The sequence below is a fragment of the Ovis canadensis genome, chromosome X (genome assembly GCF_042477335.2).
Source record: "Ovis canadensis isolate MfBH-ARS-UI-01 breed Bighorn chromosome X, ARS-UI_OviCan_v2, whole genome shotgun sequence".
Lineage (NCBI taxonomy): Eukaryota > Metazoa > Chordata > Mammalia > Artiodactyla > Bovidae > Ovis > Ovis canadensis.
In genome coordinates, this window is record NC_091727.1 from 101,248,812 (window position 1) to 101,255,629 (window position 6,818).

Consider the following 6,818-nt stretch of genomic DNA (forward strand, 5'->3'; position numbering starts at 1 on the left):
CTAGGGCTTCTTCCACATTTCCACTGTCCCGCCTCCCAATGTTGTTACTGGTGGGCCTGCAATGATTGACAGGGTGATTGGCCATTCCAAGCACGTAGGTCTACTGATGGGAAACTGTCCATTTCCCAAGGCCCAGCTGAAGTCATGAAATCTCTGCTCCTGCTTCTATGTGTTTCTATATGTTTCTCCCTCAATGCCTAGCTCTACTTCTTGGAGCTTTACCCAGATCTTTCACTTTGTTTTTTGTCATCTTAGACTTTGGAAACCGTGCACATTCAGTTTACCCATGCCTAGGGCAATTACCTTTCCCTCAAGGAAGCCATCCAAGCTTTACTCCTTCCAGGCATAATGTGAGTTCTTCATATTAGATATGGACTTGGAGATATACCAGAGATGCAGGGGAATTGTTTATGAGCTCTGGGATCAGATAGTAGGGGACTGGGCACAGTGTGAAGGAACCAAGGTTTGCACTTGGAAATTTGGCAAGTAGTTCAGATTGCAGACATTTTGGGAAGACCAGGGAACACTGACAACAGCTAGCACATAGAAGCCTGCTAGGATTGGTAGCATACTTCTCAAGATTTTCATATACTTTCCTGCTTTTCTATCTGTGAAAATCTATTCCTCCCTGCAAGGCCCAGGCATAAATCACTTCTCTACCAATTTTCCTGAATTCATGTTCCCACCCCAACCACAAGAAACGTTGTTTCTCCTGTTGCTATAGGGAGAAATATAGAGGACTTCATATCTCTGCTGCAAACCTTGTGGAACTTCACAGATATTCAGAGTGAGACTGGAAGCCCACTGCTTTCCCTGGAGGCCTCCTAAGAGATTTCAGAACCTGCTCTCCACTTGTGAGTTGTACAGACAAGAAGGTGCAGCTCCCCTAGGCTTAACTACCTTAAGTGTTTAACTCATCTAACGTCTACAGGGTGTGTGGACCACATAAACCCTGGGTCCCTTAGCTGGACTGCATTGTCATAAGTTGCAGTGCCACTAGGAAAGATGATCTAATGGTAGCACTTTCCTTCCCATGGGAAAGATCATTTAGGAGGGTGTTTGAGATCTCATGGAGTGAGGAGTATTATGCAGCAGTCCATGATGTTGCCCTACCCACTATGATGGCTAATTTTATGTGAAAACTTGGCTGATCATGGAATGTCCAAATTAAACATTATTTCTGGTTGTATCTGTGAGGGTGTTTCTGGATGAGATGAGCATTTGAACCGGTAACCTGGTAAAATAGAAGACCTTCCCCAATGTGTGTGGGCATTGTCCAATCCTGCTGCTGCTGCTGCTGCTAAATCACTTCAGTCGTGTCCGACTTTGTGCGACCCCATAGACGGCAGCCCACCAGGCTCCCCCGTCCCTGGGATTCTCCAGGCAAGAACACTGGAATGGGTTGCCATTTCCTTCTCCAATGCATGAAAGTGAAAAGTGAAAGTGAAGTCACTTAGTAGTGTCCAACCCTCAGCGACCCCATGGACTGCAGCCTTCCAGGCTCCCCGCCCATGAGATTTTCCAGGCAAGAGTACTGGAGTAGGGTGCCATTTTGTCCAATCCTGTTGAGGGCCCAAATGGAAGAAAAGGCAGAGAATGGCAGAATTCTTTCCCTTTTTCCTATATCATTGCTTGAGATAGAACATTTCTCCTCACTTTCTCCTTCTCTTCAACTAAGATTCACACCACCAGGCCCCCTTGTTCACAGGCTTACAGACTGGGCCTAAATTATATTATTGCCTTTCCTGTCTTTACAGGAGACTGTGGAATGTCTAAGACTCTAAGAACAAGGAACTAAATTCTTCAAGATAAAATTTCTTCATATATGTGTATATATGTAGAAATACCTATAAATATATACATAAATATATATGTATGTAGAAATACCTACCTACATACATACACACACACACACACACACACACACATAAATGTAGATATAAAATTTCTCTGATTGGTTCTGTTTCTTTGAATAACTCTGACTGATAAACCTGGAAAATCACAGACAGATTCTGTGTTAGACTTGGCTTCATAGTCCTCAAATAGAACTTGGAAGAAACAGCAAAATTAAATACATGAAAATTAATTCCAAGCTATCTGTTAGGATACTAAGATACCAGAAACAGACAGCCAGATATTGGCCCAGAGGGATTTCTTTTCCACTAGAGATTTGATGGAGAAGGCAATGGCACCCCACTCCAGTACTCTCGCCTGGAAAATCCCATGGATGGAGGAACCTGGTAGGCTGCAGTCCATGGGGTCACAAAGAGTCAGACACGACTGAGCAACTTCACTTTCACTTTTCACTTTCATGCATTGGAGAAGGAAATAGCAACCGACTCCAATGTTCTTGCCTGGAGAATCCCAGGGACAGCAGAGCCTTATGGGCTGCCGTCTATGGGGTCCCACAGAGTCGGACATGACTGAAGTGACTTAGCAGCAGCAGCAGAGATTTGATGCTCCTTGGAAAGCCCAGAGAAAGACTACAGTGAGCTCTTCAAAATTCATTCCGTCTGGTTTAACTGTGCAGCTTGTGGGCTCTAAGTTCCCCAACCAGGGATCAAACCTGGGCCCACAGCAATAAAAGCACTGAGTTTTAGCCACTGGACCACCAGAAAAGTCCTGCCGTTCATTCTTCTCTCATTTATATTTCTTTCCACATTCATGATCTGTCTGCAGAAAATAATGTCTTCTCATCTACTGTGTACAGCACAAGGGCTTGAGGTATGCAGATTGGATTCAAACCACAATTACTAATCCTATGAGCTGAATATCCTTCATTGTTTTTGTGCCTCAGTTTCCTCATAAGTAGAGTGAGGATACTAATAAGCACTATGTCATCAAGCTGCCATGACCCTTACTGAGTTCATGCAAAACATTTACAGTAGTGCCTAACAGTCCTGAATATTCATTGAAAGGACTGATGCTGAAGCTGTAACACCAATAATTTGACCACCTGATGTGAAGAACTGACTCACTAGAAAAGATCTTGATGCTGGGAAAGATTGAAGGTGGGAGGAGAAGGGGCTGACAGAGGATGAGATAGTTGGATGGCATCACTGACTCGAAGGACATGAGTTTGGGTAAGCTTCTGGAGTTGGTGATGGACAAGTCTGGCTTGCTGCAGTCCCTGGGGTTGCGAAGAGTAGGACACGACTGAGCCACTGAATCAAACTGAATTAACACACACTAAGCTTTCATGTAAAGTTAACTAGGACTGTGTCTTTATCACCATGCATGTCTCTTGTCAAATAAACCCTCCTTTCTGGAGACTTTATCATGCTAGCTCCACCAACAAGAGTCTACTTTCTCTGATTCTTTCCCTATTTACAATTTGTGTAACATAATCAACATCTTAGAAACATATTGGCCAGTTTGCCAGCTGTATTGTTACCCAAGTATTATTTTCACCTATGTGAATGTCTCCGTTGACTTATTAACTCTTGCAGATGTCTTCATGTATATGTTTTGTTCTTTAAAATTTTACCACGAGTTTCCAATTCATCAGCTTAGTAGCTCATTTTTCCTGATGTAATATAGCTATATAGAGCACAATACATATGAAGATTCAATAGCACATAAGGAGATGCTGAACTCATACTTTTCCTTAAGAGATCCCCAGTGAAATTCCACACTGAGAATGTCATAAACCCTATTGTCTACTCACTGCTTTGCCCGAAAGCACAATGTGGGTGGTATCTGATAGAAGAATTGGCAAAAATGTACTGAAGATTTGGTTGACCATATCAGGCTCGTCTGTCAAGAAAAGATGCAACAGGCTGAAATGTGTGTTGCATGAGAGTTGATGGAGAATGTGGGAGAGAGAGGAGTTGGTTTAAAGGATTTAAGTGCAAAGAAGAGAAGTGAGAAGCAAAGGAGAAAAGGAAATATATAAGCATCTGAATGCAGAGTTCCAAAGAAGAGCAGGGAGAAATAAGAAAGTCTTCCTCAGCAATCAATGCAAAGAAATAGAGGAAACAACAGAATGGAAAAGACTAGAGATCTCGTCAAGAAAATTAGAGATACCAAGGGAACATTTCATGCAAAGATAGGCTCAATAAAGGACAGAAATGGTATGGACCTAACAGAAGCAGAAGATATTAAGAAGAGGTGGCAAGAATACACAGAAGAACTATACAAAAAAGATCTTTACAACCCAGATAATCACGATGATGTGATCACTCACCTAGAGCCAGACATCCTGGAATGTAAAGTCAAGTGGGCCTTAGAAAGCATCACTACTACAACTGATGGAATTCCAGTTGAGCTATTTCAAATCCTGAAAGATGATGCTGTGAAAGTGCTGCACTCAATATGCCAGCAAATTTGGAAAACTCAGCAGTGGCCATAGGACTGGAAAAGGTCAGTTTTCATTCCAATCCCAAAGAAAGGCAATGCAAAAGAATGCGCAAACTACTGCACAATTGCACTCATCTCACACACTAGTAAAGTAATGCTCAAAATTCTCCAAGCCAGGCTTCAGCAATATGTGAACTGTGAACTTCCAGATGTTCAAGCTGGTTTTAGAAAAGGCAGAGGAACCAGAGATCAAATTGCCAACATCTGCTGGATCATTGAAAAAGCAAGAGAGTTCCAGAAAAACATCTATTTCTGCTTTATTGACTATGCCAAAGCCTTTGACTGTGTGGATCACAATAAACTGTGGAACATTCTGAAAGAGATGGTAATACCAGACCACCTGATCTGCCTCCTGAGAAACCTATATGCAGGTCAGGAAGCAAGAGTTAGAACTGGACATGGAACAACAGACTGGTTCCAAATAGGAAAAGGAGTATGTCAAGGCTGTATATTGTCACCCTGCTTATTTAACTTCTATGCAGAGTACATCATGAGAAATGCTGGGCTGGAAGAAGCACAAGCTGGAATCAAGATTGATGGAAGAAATATCAATAACCTCAGATATGCAGATGACACCACCCTTATGGCAGAAAGTGAAGAAGAACTAAAGAGTCTCTTGATGAAAGTGAAAGAGGAGAGTGAAAAAGTTGGCTTAAAGCTCAACATTCAGAAAACGAAGATCATGGCATCTGGTCCCATCACTTCATGGGAAATAGATGGGGAAACAGGGGAAACAGTGTCAGACTTTATTTTGGGGGGCTCCAAAATCACTGCAGATGGTGATTGCAGCCATGAAATTAAAAGACGCTTACTCCTTAGAAGGAAAGTTATGACCAACCTAGATAGTATATTAAAAATCAGAGACATTACTTTACCAAAAAAGGTCCGTCTAGTCAAGGCTATGGGTTTTGCAGTAGTCATGTATGGATGTGAGAGTTGGACTGTGAAGAAAGCTGAGCGCCAAAGAATTGATGCTTTTGAACTGTGGTGTTGGAGAAGACTCTTGAGAGTCCCTTGGACTGCAAGGAGATCCAACCAGTCCATCCTAAAGGAAATCAGTCCTGGGTGTTCATTGGAAGGACTGATGCTGAAGCTGAAACTCCAATACTTTGGCCACCTGATGTGAAGAGTTGACTCATTGGAAAAGACACTGATGCTGGGAGGGATTGTGGGCAGGAGGAGAAGGGGACGACAGAGGATGAGATGGCTGGATGGCATCACCGACTCGATGGACATGAGTTTGGGTAAACTCCGGGAGTTGGTGATGGACAGGGAGGCCTGGCGTGCTGCGATTCATGGGATCACAGAGTCGGACACAACTGAGTGACTGAACTGAACTGAGTGCAGAGGAGCATGAATGTGAAAGAACATGGCCTTCTCAGGGAAGAACACATCTTCTGGCCTCATGGAAGAAGAGAGTTAATGATATAACCTGCAAATGATGTAGGGAAAAAAGATAAGTGGCCCAAGACAAAGAAACATGAATTGGATGTGGTAAACTCCATTGAGGTCCAATTTCTTTTCAGATCTACCATTTGGGTGTCAGTGCACAGAACAGATCAAAAGAGAGTTTCAGAAGAAGAGGGAGATTGAGCACCCATGGTCACCTTACTCCAACATCACTTGAGCCTTTCACATGCACGAGCACATGTCTGCTGCCCCGTGGAATGGGGCGTGGCTGTGGACGCAAGCGTGGAAGGCAAGGACCATGGTATCACCAGAGAAGCCATAAAGGCAACCATTAACCACATGGTAAACCAGGTCAAGCCTGTCAGGACCATCTTGAGAAGAGGAAGGACCACCTCCGTGGCCGCCTGCAGTAGTGCTTGAATGCGAGTGTCAGATGCATTTTGAGTTTCAGCAGCCATGCATGGAGACCCCAAGGATTGGCAGCCCTTAGTGGATCCCTCCAAGAGCCCGTGAGCCAGATCTCTACCCTGCCTCCCTGAGGCACACTCTAGACTTAGCCCTCACCACCTGGCTGAAAGCTGGCCTCCAGATGTCCTAGAGGATCTGCCTGCCTAAGCCATGCTTCTGGTACCTCCCTTTGGGGGCCTGGCATGACCACATCTCCTGGCATCCCTTCCTGGGATCAGGTGTGGGCCTGTTACTGACACTACTTGCCTGCCTGTCCAAATCTTTGATGCCCCTCCTTCTGTCAAAGCATTGCGTGTCCACACTGAAGTAGTGTTCACCAGGGTTTCCACACGTGTAGGTAAACGCACACACACACTGACAAAAGGTCATTCACATTATCAACTTTATATTATATGTGCAAACCTCCTACAAAAGATGTCTCCCAAATTCAATCCACTCATGAATGGAGTGAAAGTACCTGTTTCCCTGCTTTCGTAATGTTAGATTTTCCAACCAACATTGTACATCTTATAGGGAAAAGGCGAGTCTTAAGTTCTTTAGTTTGCATGTGTTTAAATAATACTTGGGGGCAGACAAAAAGC